The 15,121-nt window shown below is 42.6% G+C and overlaps 1 protein-coding gene and 1 long non-coding RNA gene across 12 annotated transcripts in view; one reads left to right on the forward strand and one right to left on the reverse strand.

Moving 5' to 3' along the window:
- ELFN1 (extracellular leucine rich repeat and fibronectin type III domain containing 1) overlaps positions 1 to 15,121 on the reverse strand; it is a 434,833-nt gene that overhangs the window by 286,418 nt on the left and 133,294 nt on the right. The window lies entirely within an intron of this gene.
- LOC142097591 (uncharacterized) lies at positions 6,822 to 7,935 on the forward strand. 7 transcript variants are annotated; one of them, XR_012678220.1, is made up of 4 exons: positions 6,822 to 6,992; positions 7,031 to 7,172; positions 7,211 to 7,269; positions 7,309 to 7,935. It is a non-coding gene; the product is annotated as an uncharacterized LOC142097591 (long non-coding RNA). The 7 variants fall into 7 exon arrangements; XR_012678216.1 differs by having other exon boundaries at positions 7,031 to 7,168; positions 7,208 to 7,513; positions 7,586 to 7,935; XR_012678219.1 differs by having other exon boundaries at positions 7,031 to 7,168; positions 7,208 to 7,494; positions 7,568 to 7,935.

Raw genomic sequence — 15,121 nt, forward strand, 5'->3', positions numbered from 1 at the left:
TCGCCACATCTCCTGCTGCCATATCGCCACTACTCCTGCTGCCATATCGCCACATCTCCTGCTGCCATATCGCCACTACTCCTGCTGCCATATCGCCACATCTCCTGCTGCCATATCGCCACTACTCCTGCTGCCATATCGCCACATCTCCTGCTGCCATATCGCCACTACTCCTGCTGCCATATCGCCACATCTCCTGCTGCCATATCGCCACTACTCCTGCTGCCATATCGCCACATCTCCTGCTGCCATATCGCCACTACTCCTGCTGCCATATCGCCACATCTCCTGCTGCCATATCGCCACATCTCCTGCTGCCATATCGCCACATCTCCTGCTGCCATATCGCCACTACTCCTGCTGCCATATCGCCACATCTCCTGCTGCCATATCGCCACATCTCCTGCTGCCATATCGCCACTACTCCTGCTGCCACATCGCCACATCTCCTGCTGCCATATCACCACTTCTCCTGCTGCCTTCATCGCCACATCTAAATTTCCCCTTCGACCACTAGTGTGCATGGTAGATGCCCTGGAACTATGGTCATTATTCATAGTGCTAAATATGTAGTCACAGTAAGAATGGGCTAAGGACAGAAGATCTATATCTGTTGTCATCAGCTTATCACATGAAGTATCAACATTGTTTTCTGAATTAAAGACATATGCCTTCTTGAGGAGTTCTACTACCATGTATGGAGTTACTTCTTCACTCCCCTCCATGGAACCCCGCCGATTGCCTTGTGCAAATGCGATGCTGTGTGACGCTGTCGGAATGGGGGAAGTGAGTTGGAGGACCACCCACATGCCACAATGACAGTGATGGCAGCTTTTCATTGGGTCATCTCACAGACTGAAAACCGAGGTCCTGTGATGCTGTGAGAAGGGGAGGATGTTGGAGGACCAATTATCAGTGATTGCAGCTTTTGATTGGTTGCCATGAAATGTTCTGCAACTTTAACTTTAACACACTTTACCTGTCCTACTGAGCTTATTATGTCATTTTTTTGGTGTGTGGAATAGCACTCAACCAATAGGCAAACCGAGAAGTTCTTAAAACCTATCAGTGAAGACTCAAACTGACTCTGTGAGTCACTTTGATATCTTTGGTTCAATGTTCAATAAATAATGTATTTTTTTTGTTTTAATAATCTTTCTGCAAACATAATGTTGTTTAGCAAATTAAAAAACTAAGAATTAATAAATTTGGTAGTTATATGAAATTCTAAAACAGAATTAAACAATGGTTGTGCAAAAGCAGACACTTAGGAGAACATTGAAACAAGATTTGTGTATTAATTCTCCTAAAATAGAGCTATTGGTCCAATATTGTGAATCATCCTGACTACCCACGTGGATTATTGACTTATCTGTACCTGCACCTCCATGTCAGTGGTCGGCGCCTAGTGTAAGTGGTGCAGCGAAATAAAAAACACTGAATGATGACATTATATCACTAATTCAGACTTTTTAGTTGCCTCTAAACCTTTGCACCATTGACAAACACCTTAGGCTGCCTAGTTGAAGTGTGGACCGCGGCTGGATGGATCCCATTCAAAATAAAAAGGTCATACTATGTAGGGTTTCAGGGGCAAATACAGGATTTGTAGAGGGGGGTTTCCACACCACGCCACCGGTGGGCGTGACCAGCATGCATGAGGGCGTAGCTATAATATTAGACAGTGCTTGGCTGCTCTACAACTCTCCCTATCCCTATAATATACATGGGCAATGCTGCATGCACTACTGTTAGGTGCATGCAGCTTTCCCTTTTCAAGCTGAGCCGTGTGAAGCCGGGGCAGGGTCCAGTGCCCCAGGCTTGGAGGGGGGTTTCCAGGCACTAGGAACCCGCCATCCCTCTGTTTGCCTATGGGTTTATGGAAAGTTGTGGCACCAGATGGATGTTCTACTGTAAACTTTTATACTGAATCCTCTTGAATCTTTTCCCATTTTGATGGAGTCAGTCTTATTCCACCATGTGCCCTAAATCAAAGACTGGTAAAGTCAGGAGGCATGCTTTTGCTCTATATTTTTATCATAATAATTTTATTTTTACACATTATACAGCATACTTAGTCCATTCTCCCACATCCTGCCTACTTCCTATTGTAGTTGGCGAGATGGGGGCCTCCACGACGTGGTGTGTTGCGAAACACGTTAGTTTAGCCGCGCCTCCTGCGGCAAACTGACCCGAATCACAGCACTCCTCCCCCTCTGCAGCCGCTTCACCTCCCCTTCCGGGTGTCCCAGAGGGGACAATATAAAAGTAGGCAAGTATGTTATCAACATGTAATCATGGACTGAATTAGGGCTAAAGTATTTCCATTTATTTAGATTATACAGAGGGAAAGTGGACAGGGGATTACCATGGAAAGCTGAAGTGGTGCAATGGTGGAGGTAGGGAGAGGGACAGAAAACCTGGCCTAAATTTAAAGGCAAGATCACCGTACAACATAGCTCCACTGTGTGCAGATGACAGGTACAGGCAGGGCCGCCATCAGGGGAGTACAGGGGTAACTGCTGTACCGGGCCCGGGCTCACCAGGGGGCCCGGTAAAACAGCGCAACACAAACTTACCTGGGGGCCCGCTGTCAGGCGCGGGCTGGCGAGTTTAAGCCAGGGAGCCGCACAGGCAGCCGCTTCAAGTGACATGTGATGCGGCAGTAGAAAATAAATTATTAATACTGCATCGGAGAGGGGAGGGGAGGGCGGCCGTAACAGCGGTTGGGCTGAGCGGCCCAGCCCGCCCCTGCCCGCTGTCTTGCAGTCCGCTGGTCTCCGCTACTCTGCGCTGATGTCTTCAGCCTGGCTGTCACCGTAACAGCCAGGCAACAGAATGCGATCGCAGGGGTGAAGGAATCATTCCCCTGCGATCATGTGATCTGCCTGTGACAGCCAGATCACATGATCGCAGGGTAATAATTCCTCCACCCCTGTGATCGCATTCTGGTGCCTGGCTGTCACGGTGACAGCCAGGCTGAAGACATCAGAGCAGAGTAGCGGAGACCAGCGGACTGCAAGACAGTGGCCCCCAGGTAAGTTTGTGTTGTTCATGGGGGGGCGCTCATTGGCGGGGGGGGGGGCCCGTACTGGGCCCCATGATTTCTGATGGCGGCCCTGGGTACAGGTCAATATTTCACAGGAGAACCGTACAGAAGTTGAGGCACCGCAACATCAATTTACAGAGAATACATATGTAGGAAACATTGAATGCTAGAATTATAATCATTCTGCAGTATTTGTGATCCTCGCTACACGGTGGTTGGCGTTTACTTGCCAATTAAATAGTGATTTTAGATAGTGCAGTTAGCAGCTATTGTCAGTTTTCTGTGGCTGGGAATAAGCTCTTCGGAGTCTCCTATTGCTGCATGGACTGTATTTCTTTAATTGACACATAATGCATACTGCTCCTTTCACACTTTCAGTAATAAAGAGACCTTTATCTTCTTGCATTTTGCTCTAAATGTACTCTTAAATTTAATGGAAATCAAAGTCTAATTACTCACAATACAGTACAGACAAGCCAGCTGCTGAGCGAAATAAATGTGACTATGTTAAATTGTGTTGTCTTACAAATTGTTAGATACAGGGGACCTGGGTCTTCCAGTGCCTGCACTTTAGCACCTATTTCACAATAAATACCAGGATGTTATTACGAGTAGTTGTCACTTTTATGTGACTGTAATGAAGTTATTGGATTTAAATATCTCTCCTTCCTGGATTGTCCCTGCTCAAACAACCTTTCAATTGATGCATCGCAGTATTTTAAAAGAAGCTACACCAGTATTATATTTCAGGCCTAGTTACCCAGTAATATGGTATATAATATATATATGGTATATATTTTCGTGCTAGCTGCAATTCACTCTAACTCATTACATTAAGCATCCTTGAGCAGACCGTTTTGTATAACGGAAGTAACCCATTTAAACGTTTGTACTAATATACAATGATTTTCATGCATTAGCATTTTTCTTTATTTCTATAGTGCCAACATATTTTGTAGAGCTGTATGGTCAGATTTTTTCCACCCTGTGGGGGTGGCAATCTAACTAACCTACTAGCTTATTTATTGATCCAGAGAGGAAACTCTCAGGTACATAGCAAGAACATACAAATTACTCCATACTTTATTGCATTTTTACTATACATACCTCCCAATGACAGGGGGGTGTGGCCACATCAGTTGGAGGTGTGGCCACATCTCGAAAGGGCCGTAGACACATCCCCAAAGGGCTACCTAGTGCTGTACCTCCCTTCCCCCAACAATTTCACCTGCATGACAAACAGGGCCCTAAAATTGTGACTGTCCAGTTAAAATCAGGACAGTTGGGAGGTATGCTTATGTGTCTTCAATATAGATGGGGGCATGCATTTTTGGAGGGTTCTTATGATCCTCTCTTGACACCATTATTGTCAAATAATACACAGGAGTAATTAATAATCCTGTTTATTACATTTCGCAGGCTCTGATTTGTAATTATAATTAAAAAAAATATTAATTTACAGAAAACAATAAGGAAGTATATTATTAATTAAAATCTAAACAACTAAGCACACTACTTAGGGGAAGCTGTGCTCTTGATGAAAGATTCGTTTAAGGCAATTCAATATTAAGGTCTAAAATAGTTTCCCATTAAAGTGTCTGATTGTCCCAAATTCTGTTTATGTGTACATGAGCTATCCACCACTTTATCCAGTAAATACAGAAACTGACAAATCCTAATCTGTCCGTCTGTTTCACACTTATGTTGAGAGAACTATCTGTTAGAGAAGTACCCAGGGACCCCTGTCTGCTGCGTTGTAGGAGACACATCTAGTTTATTACTTTCTGCAGCCAACTTTCTTCAGACAGAAGTAGAAAATATTTATTAGTATTGATGTTATTACAGTAGCTTTTTTCCTAGTTGGCGAACGAGCCAGGTTCTGCAGTCATCATTTTTTTTTGTTAAAGGTGAGTATAATGTACAGCAAATCCTTATACTCATCATCATCATTTATTTATATAGCGCCACTGATTCTGCAGCGCTGTACAGAGAACTTACTCACATCAGTCCCTGCCCCATTGGGGCTTACAGTCTAAATTCCCTAACATACACAAACACAGACTAGGCTCAATTTTTGATAGCAGCCAATTAACCTACCAGTATGTTTTTGGAGTGTGGGAGGAAACCGGAGCACCCGGAAGAAACCCACACAAACACAGGGAGAACATACAAACTCCACACAGATAAGGCCATGGTTGGGAATTGAACTCATGACCCCAGCGCGGTGAGGCAGAAGTGCTAACCACTAGGCCACTGTGCTGCCCCAGTCTCCCCTTGTCACATATCCGTATATATATGACAAGTGGAAATGAGGGGCATAATGTTACCCGGGAACAGGAAAGAGGTGCATGCGGCAATACCATGCAAGTCTCAAATGCATGTGAAGCATTCGTCATATGGAAACACGCACTTGCACTGCGTGGCATGTATGCTTGCCATGTGACTCACATGTGTGATGGGGGCCCATAGCCTATCTACGACCCAGGGCCCCAGATCACCTTAATCCTTGACTAGTGGTTCACACCGGCCACTGGTATGCGAGGTAATGAGGAAGTGTTCTTTGGGAAGGAAATTAGAGGTGGTTTCACACTAAATGGCGTTACCACTCTTACATTTCGTCTGCGTACACTCCGTTCCAATCTATGTATTAAAAAATGGACGTTTTGCCTTCCATTGCAGTCGCTACAGAGTTGCCACATCTGGTATACTGTATATAATAGACATCTATGTTTCATAACTTGTTGCTGCACTCAAATATGTATACAAGGCCTTGACTGGAAAACAGAAGAGAACCTGTTGCCCTAGTCAGCCATTGCATGAACATAATCAATATTCAATCTTGGACAATTTGCACGAGGCCTGATCTATATTCAAATGGTTAATAGTGAGTTGATATTTCACATCCACATGATCACTGCTACACAAGGTAGCTCACATAGGAGATAGGTGCTCTGTACAGCCCATCTCTTAACATTCATAAGAGGAAAATAAGAACAATTGAGCCACACACCTAATATGCCAAGACCGACCCTGATTCATCCGCACCGACAACACACACACCCCTGGTTGACCACCTCAACTTGGACCGCTGGGAGTATTGTAAAGGCGTATTGTTTTGTTTTACAATCAACCTTACTGAGTAAACCACTGGCACTCATATTTATAAAAGTTATTCTATTCAATTCTATTGTCTAGCAATTTTTTTTAATGAAGCTTTGGCCACCAGTTTAGTGGAGATTTTCGGATGACATTTAATTTTACCTTGGCTAAGCAATGTGACCAATGCAATTTATATTAATAGACAAAGACAAATACCGCTTTCAGAGAAGTTAAGTTCTCTTAGCATAATACTGTATTTTCATTCACAACATGAAGTCAGAATAAATAGGGGAAACGTACAAGTAATTTGTGGATTTATGGCTTTTCATTAAAATAAAGTTTAAGTATAAAACTTTATGCCAATAGGATTATCTGTCCACAGCACACAGCAACAAGGAGCCGCATAACAGGTTAAGAGTAAGATGATATAAAAATAGCTGAACTTATTTTTCCTCTATGATGTGGAAGCTCAGTCATTATTTTGGCCATTTTCTTTTCTTACACAAGTAGACTCTCCATAGCAACAACAGTAAGGAGACAGGTTATACAGATCAGATGTGAGGTGTGCATTCAGCCCCTAACCTCACAAGCACACTGCTACAGAATACAGCTGGCCGATGGATTAATGAAATTTAGGCAACCGAACTTGCTATGGTATTTTGTTTATATGAAAGTAAACTGGCCATGGCGCATGTATTAAGGTACATTGTCTATGTGGAGGTATGTGATGATATATTAAGGTATGTTGGCTATGTGGAGCAGTATATTGTCTATGTGGAGGTATGTGATGATATATTAAGGTATATTGGCTATGTGGAGCAGTATATTGTCTATGTGGAGGCATGTGATGATATATTAAGGTATATTGGCTATGTGGAGCAGTATATTGTCTATGTGGAGGTATGTGATGATATATTAAGGTATGTTGGCTATGTGGAGCAGTATATTGTCTATGTGGAGGTATGTGATGATATATTAAGGTATGTTGGCTATGTGGAGCAGTATATTGTCTATGTGGAGGTATGTGATGATATATTAAGGTATGTTGTCTATGTGGAGCAGTATATTGTCTATGTGGAGGTATGTGATGATATATTAAGGTATATTGGCTATGTGGAGCAGTATATTGTATATGTGGAGGCATGTGATGATATATTAAGATATATTGACTATGTGGAGGCAGTATATTGTCTATGTGGAGGTATGTGATGATATGTTAAGGTATATTGGCTATGTGGAGCAGTATATAGGCTATGTGGAGGCAGTATATTGTCTATGTGGAGGTATGTGATGATATGTTAAGGTATATTGGCTATGTGGAGCAGTATATAGGCTATGTGGAGGCAGTATATTGTCTATGTGGAGGTATGTGATGGTATATTGGCTATGTGGAGCAGTATATAGGCTATGTGGAGGCAGTATATTGTCTATGTGGAGGTATGTGATGATATATTAAGGTATGTTGGCTATGTGGAGGCAGTATATAAGCTATTGGTGGCACACAAGGCTATATGGACGTATACTGGATAGGTGGTAGCATATGGAGCTAAATGGTCATATAATGACCATGTGGTGACATGTTATACTATATAGAGGAATACTGGCATTCTTGTAGCATGAGAGGATATATCAAGGTATAATGGCTATTTAGTAGCATATGAGGCTACATGAACTATATTGGCCATAAGATGGCATGTGAGTATATATGGAGGTACACTGAATATGTGGTGACATGTGATGTTATATGAAGGTACATTAGCTATGCAGGGGCATGTGATGCTATATGGAGGTACATTAGCTATGCGGGGGCATGTGATGCCATATGGAGGTACATTAGCTATGTGGTGACTTGTGCTGCTATATGGAGGTACATTTGCTATGTGGGGACATGTGATGTAATATGGAGGTACATTAGCTACGTGATGGCACATTAGAATATTTTTGGGGTTACAATGTCATGTGAGACTATATGGGGGTACATTAGCTATGTGATGGCATGTGATGATATATGGAGGTATATTAGCTATGTGGTGGCATATGAGGCTATATGGGGGTACATTAGCTATGTGGTGGCATGTGAGGATATATGGAAGTATATTGTCCATGTGGTGGCATATGAGGATACATGGAAGTATATTGTCCATGTTGGTGCATGTGATGATATATGGAGAAACATTGGCTATGTGGTAGTATATGAGGCTACATGGAGGTATACTGGTCATGCGGTGGCATGTGAGTGTATTTTGGTGCCAGTTTGGCTGTGTGGTGGCATGTGGGGATTTATGGAGGTAGAATAACTATGTGGAGGCATGTGATGATATGATGTTATTTGAAGAAGAGACAGGAAATGTGAGATCTCATAGTCTGAAGTAGTAATTCCAAGGAAGACGTTAGGGGTTATGACAGAGCATGTGTCACCTGCAAGATAAGAGCAGCTGAACTAATCTAATTCAGCTTTGCTTGCGGAGAGTGAGAGCACAAGAGGGAAATGGAAGTACATGGAGAAATTCACTTTAGATCTAGAGGCTATTGAGAGCATGGATGCACAATGTAAAAATACATGTGAGTATTAGAAGAGTGACCCTTAGTACCATTACCCACAAGTTACCCGGTCCAGCTAAAGGCTATCACGGTGATGGCCCTGGCAAGGGCTCAAGGGAAACCTAAATCAGTTGCCCAAAAGTCACAGACCATTAAGAGAGAAGTGAAAGAGTGAGCTTATTAAACAGCAGTTGAGTGTCAGTTCTTGTGTCAAGTTCATTGTACTGAATGTGATTCATTGATTGATGCGGTTTTGCGTATGATACGTGCAAACTCGGCAGCTACATGCCTTGATGAATCAGGCCTGACGTGTTCATCTAGACCAGGCCTGTCCAACCTGTGGCCCTCCAGGTGTTGTGAAACTACAAGCCCCAGCATGCTTTGCCGGTAGACAACCAGCTGATAGCTGGAAGGGCATGCTGGGACTTGTAGTTTCACAACACCTGTAGGGCCACAGGTTAGACAGGCCTGATCTAGACACTGTGTAAAGTGGTTTGTTAGATAAATGCATGAAAATGTATTCACAATCAGAAGATGACCTAACGGCCATTATTTCCGTCAGCTGTGCTATACACCACTTCATATACTTCATCAGTGCTACGCTGGCTTCATCTTTATCACACTGGCATGTGCGGGGACTTTTGTTTGCCCATACTGGCCCATATACCCTTCAATGAGAGAGACTGCACTACGGCTGGGCATCACCAGGTAGGTGTCATAGAAGACATGGTACCCCCCATATCTATATAGGGTATGAGATGATCCTCATATCTAGGATACTTATTCATCCCATCACAGACACTTATACATGTGACTCATATCATATAATTTCTCTCTTCATGTTTTATATATATGAACTCAGAGCGTTAGATAACCATGAGCACATCTCTACAATATATTGTTCCATGTATTTCAAACTTGAGCCATTTGTCTTATTCATTCATTTTGAAACTGTAACACGAACTCAAAAACAAAAGGAGACATCTGAACTTTCTGAACGAATGAAGTCCTTATTTAATGCACACCCTTCCAAGGCTCTCATTTTCAAAGCAGACAAAATGAGTATGGATTCTATTTCGTTAGCAATAATGATGTGCAATTGTCTGGGAAACCATTTGCAACCTCCAGATATAAAGAGCCGGGTGCAAAGTGCCAGAATTTAAAAAAAAAAGAAAAAATACTGAGAGACAATCAAATGTCTGTGTCATTCATCTTTATATATCACAACCTCAGATGAACTTATCAACAAGTCTGAACTACCATAGAGGAGAGATGATTTATATGAATGACTTACAGTTTAATGAATGTCCATACAAATTAAATTATAACTATGCCCTTTGATCTTCATGGGGTGCAAGAAACTTTTAAACACCTTGTGAACTTCTCTTAGATGGACATAGTTAATACTCTGCTGCTTATATTGTTGGTTGTTTTATGTTTTATAGGAGAAGGCCATAGAAACAATAATTTTTGTTAAATTAGATCAGCAGGTTCCACCATTAATCCCACCGCTGCCACCATACATGAATGGGTTCTTTATTAAGATATAGGCTGTTACGTTTTATTGCATCAAAATATACTTGAATGCTATTTCTAAAGTTGTCCAACACAAAGATATATTTCCAAGAATATCCCACACAAACTAACACAAACTATGTTTTTGTTGTTTGGAGGGAGGGGGGGGGGGGGTTGTAATCTTTCTTTATTGCGGTGATAACATTCACATGTAACCAGTATATCAAAACATATGAAAATGTGACAAATTGAGTGACCTCACGATTTTACATTATAGAAGATTATAAAACAAAAAGTAGAGACAGATAGGAGGGGAGGAGTGGGGAGAAGAGATGGAAAAAGGGAAAAAGAAAGAGGGGGAAGGGGAGATCCTTAAGGCCTCCCTGAAGTTGCCTAATAGTTATGAGAGATAGGGTAGCTAAAACAGATTCACCCGCCTTCCGGATGGGCCTGCCCAGGATGTGTGAAGGATGAGGGCTGGGGTCAATTCCATGCCATAATGGAATGATAAGAAGAGGACCCCTTAAATTCAAGCCAATGGAGCTACATAGCTGTGAATTCAGCGAGTTGCCGCATCTAGAGGTCTGTTCGTCAAAACCATTCTTTTAGGCTTGGATGGACACCGGACCTCCAACAACACAAACTATGTTTAGGACTGGACACAACATACAATGTATTAGTCTGTGTGTGTTTTTCTTGTGATTATATTATTGTGTAGGAAAACCTTTGAAAATAGTATTTTAGCTATTTTGCTTCAAGAACTCTTACTAACCTATGTGTGAATAAAAATTTCATACCTCTCTTGACCCCTACCTCCAGAAATCTCTCTTATAGTGCTATTTACATTTTTTCTTTCATATCTTTTTTTAATCTACCTACTGTGCAGTAACCCCACTACCCTTATCTTTAAACAACTATAATGTCTGCTGAATTTCTCTCTATATAATATGTTGGTGTCAGTTGGGTACTGGAAGGAACAAAAACATTTAATTGTCTTAGGTGAACCTCATCTCGGAACATGTCCCTTCTGTCTGATTGTCATTCATTCCACTGTCGATACACCTTGAAAATACGTAGCAGAATAAAAGTGGGTGTGGCCTGTCTTATGAGTACATGCAGTCTAGTTTGCAAACACAACAGATATAAACTGTAAAAGGAAATAATACATTTTTAGACCAATAGCTGGCATAATGTATCTATAGGTTTCTGTACTCTGTATTAGTAAATGCTAGTGTTTGGTCCTCTTTAAAGCTGAATGAAGATACCATGGGGATTTTAAATAACATTTTACACAGTGTATATTTTAGCAATATTCCTATGCATTTACAATGCCCTTAAGCTGCCTGCTTTTTAAATAATGGCGAGGAGGATGATAATAAAAACTGAGGGTGTCACACTGCAAAACGCTTACCAAGAGTATTCTATTTGACGACTGATGAAGCATTGGAAGAAATGATAGATACAGACTGGAGAGCCACAGTCGGTCTCACGGGACACTTCTGCGTGGGGAGATGTATGAAATATTAAACACAAGCTTTTCATTATATCACAGGTCTCATTTCTCAGTGAAAAATATACACACACACAAAGAAAAGCCGGCTGACATGAACTCCTGTGCAGCTCCGGGCTTACTTGAAAGGTGAAGCTATCCCACTCTCCCCATTTAATCCAGTCTCCTCATAAATGGGAATAATATGCGGCAACAAGAGTCACAGGTAGGCAGAAAGGAAAATGTCAATCGGAACACTGACAGAACTTCAAAGGCATATTATCATTGATGATGGTCAGAAGTAGGGAAGAGAAAGGCTATCAGTTATTATGCAATACTTGGACTTCATAAGCTACGTTCAAGCCTTACTTCTCACATCTAAGACAGTAGTCAGGGAACTTCTACAAACATAGTGCCTGAGACAATATAGATACACACAGGGCCTGATACATCTTCGGAGACAAGTCCCTTTGCGCGCTGGATCTTGCATAACATAGCTGTGCGCATGTTCCAGAACAGACTTTATGCCAATGAGTGGCAGAACCGGGGAGGGAAGAGGTGGATGACCATAGGCTAAGTACAGAAAGGGGGCGTGCCGAGGACGTGCCATCACGGATGCGGCTGATTCATGATCTGGGTCTCTTGTACATACATGTTTTTAGCTGTATGGTTTGCACCAGCTACAGGGCAGGTGTAAGCACTGACTGATAAAGAAGACGAATCAGGCCCACAGTGTCTATGGGTACCGCCTTCCCAATCCCCAGTACCCATAGACATCACAGTATCTATGGGTACCACCTAACCGATACCGGGTACCCATAGACATCATAGTGTCTATGGGTACCGCCTCCCGATCCCCGGTACCCATAGACCTCATAGTGTCTACGGGTACATCCTCCCCGATCCCCGGTACCCATAGACATCATAGTGTCTATGGGTACCGCCTCCCTGATCCCCGGTACCCATAGACATCATAGTGTCTATGGGTACCGCCTCCCGATCCCCGGTACCCATAGACATCATAGTGTCTATGGGTACATCCTCCCCGATCCCCGGTACCCATAGACATTATAGTGTCTATGGGTACCGCCTCCCGATCCCCGGTACCCATAGACATCATAGTGTCTATGGGTACATCCTCCCCGATCCCCGGTACCCATAGACATCATAGTGTCTATGGGTACCGCCTCCCGATCCCCGGTACCTATAGACATCATAGTGTCTATGGGTACATCCTCCCCGATCCCCGGTACCCATAGACATCATAGTGTCTATGGGTACCGCCTCCCCAATCCCGGGTACCCATGGACATCATAGTGTCTATGGGTACTGCCTCCCCGATCCCCGGTGCCCATAGGTATCATAGTGTCTATGGGTACATCCTCCCAGATACCCGGTACCCATAGACATCATAGTGTCTATGGGTACCGCCTGTTGTTTTTGCATACTTGGTGGGAATGGGCTGTGAACAGGGGCAGACTGGGCTGAGGGCCAGTAACATATTGGGCTACCTTTGGCTTGGTCACTGGGCCTCCTGCATTTTTTTTCCCTTTAAATTGTTCCTTATAGGCTGCTGAGTCGAGTCTTGCCCCCTGGGCTAAAATTTGACAGCCCTCCCCTGTTTGTGATGAGACAATTTGGATCATCAGGCCCTGTCTCTGCTGTTGAGGGCATGAAGCGCGTCATCGCTCCTTCTGCACTTGCCCCTTGGACCTCCCCTCTGGGATCTCCTGGAGGGGAAGTCCAAAACTTATTCAAGTATGTTTTTATGATGAAAAAAATCATCATCATTATCAGCTATTTATATAGCGCCACTAATTCCGTAGTGCTGTACAGAGAACTCACTCACATCAGTCCCTGCCCCATTGGAGCTTACAGTCTAAATTCCCGAACATGCACACACACAGAGACTAGGGTCAATTTTGATAACAGCCAATTAACCTACCAGTATATTTTTGGATTGTGGGAGGAAATCGGGGCACCTGGAGGAAACCCACACAAACACGGGGAGAACGTACAAACTCCACACAGATAAGACCATGGTCGGGAATCAAACTTATGACCCCAGTGCTGTGAGGCACAAGTGCTAACCACTGAGCCACTGTGCTGCCCATGATGTACACCTACTGTAAAATGTGGATAATAGAAGCCACCTGTCAGTTCTGTGATTACACACAGGCCATGGAAAGTTGAAGAACCAAGGTCAGCTCTGGATAAAGTTATTTCCCCAATGTAAGATAAAGCATGCACATTGCTCAAACCTAAGCACACAAGCTTGTGTTTCGATACCCAGACAGGCTGGATGCCAGATGAATTAACACTGAGGTCTCATTCATGCTTATCAACTTTTAATGCTCTTTTAATGCATCAATAAACACATGTAGAGCATAAAATATAGGAACAAACAAGAGCCAACGGTGCCGTTTACATCATTGCATTCTAAAATGTCAACACTATATTTACAATGTAAAATATTTCTCGTGGTTGAACGTGTGGTATTGGTTAAATAGATTGCAGTGGTTATAGCAAAACATACGAAAAGCATATAGGGAATATGCTAAAAACGAATGCCCGACATGCAAATAAAGAATGCATTATTTTTCGTACATTTTTTCCCATTATGGCAGTGTGCATATACATACTTCCAACTGTCCCAATTTCGTCAAGACAGTACCGTTTATTTGGGCTCTATCCCACCCATCTTTATCACTCGGGTGGGAATGTTGGGAGGTATCTTCCATTCACAGCTGCACCCCCTCTGGGGGGTGACCACGCCCCCATTGTGACGTGGTCACGCCCTCTGTCCTGGGTACTAAAATGTTGGGAGGTATGGTGTATGTGATGAGCCGGAATTGTTCATTCTTACCACCATCTATTGTAAATTGGTTATATTGTACTTTTCCATAACAGTGTACATTTAGACATAGGGAAATTAGGAGCTATCAAACATTACTAAATACACTGACTTGTTGGAGAACAAGTTACAAACAAAAGTATACACAGCATATATTTCATACCACAAAATCATAGCTATACAATGACTTCGTAGAGTTATTATTATACGCAGCGACATCATAGAGATATTGCTCTCGGTTGTCTTGTCTTTATGACTCTGTTAAGGCTAAATACAGGATTTAGGACCGTTGGAATAAGAATTTTAATTATAGGTAGAATTTAGCAAAGTTGGGAGCTGAATCTCTTACAAATCCCATTTCACAGTGGCATACATAGGCCCTTTCACCAAGGTGCGAAGGTTCTGTGATACAATCTTCTAGTTCTGCTTTTGATTCGCTATAATTACATTGGAGATCATAAAACATTTAAAGATTTTTATCTGTGACTCCAAGCTGTGAACTTGGTGATGATTGTGAGGACAGGCACAAGGTCAAATTTTGTGTGCAGAATTACGAGAAAGATACTTCTTACCT

The sequence above is a fragment of the Mixophyes fleayi genome, chromosome 7 (genome assembly GCF_038048845.1).
Source record: "Mixophyes fleayi isolate aMixFle1 chromosome 7, aMixFle1.hap1, whole genome shotgun sequence".
NCBI lineage: Eukaryota > Metazoa > Chordata > Amphibia > Anura > Limnodynastidae > Mixophyes > Mixophyes fleayi.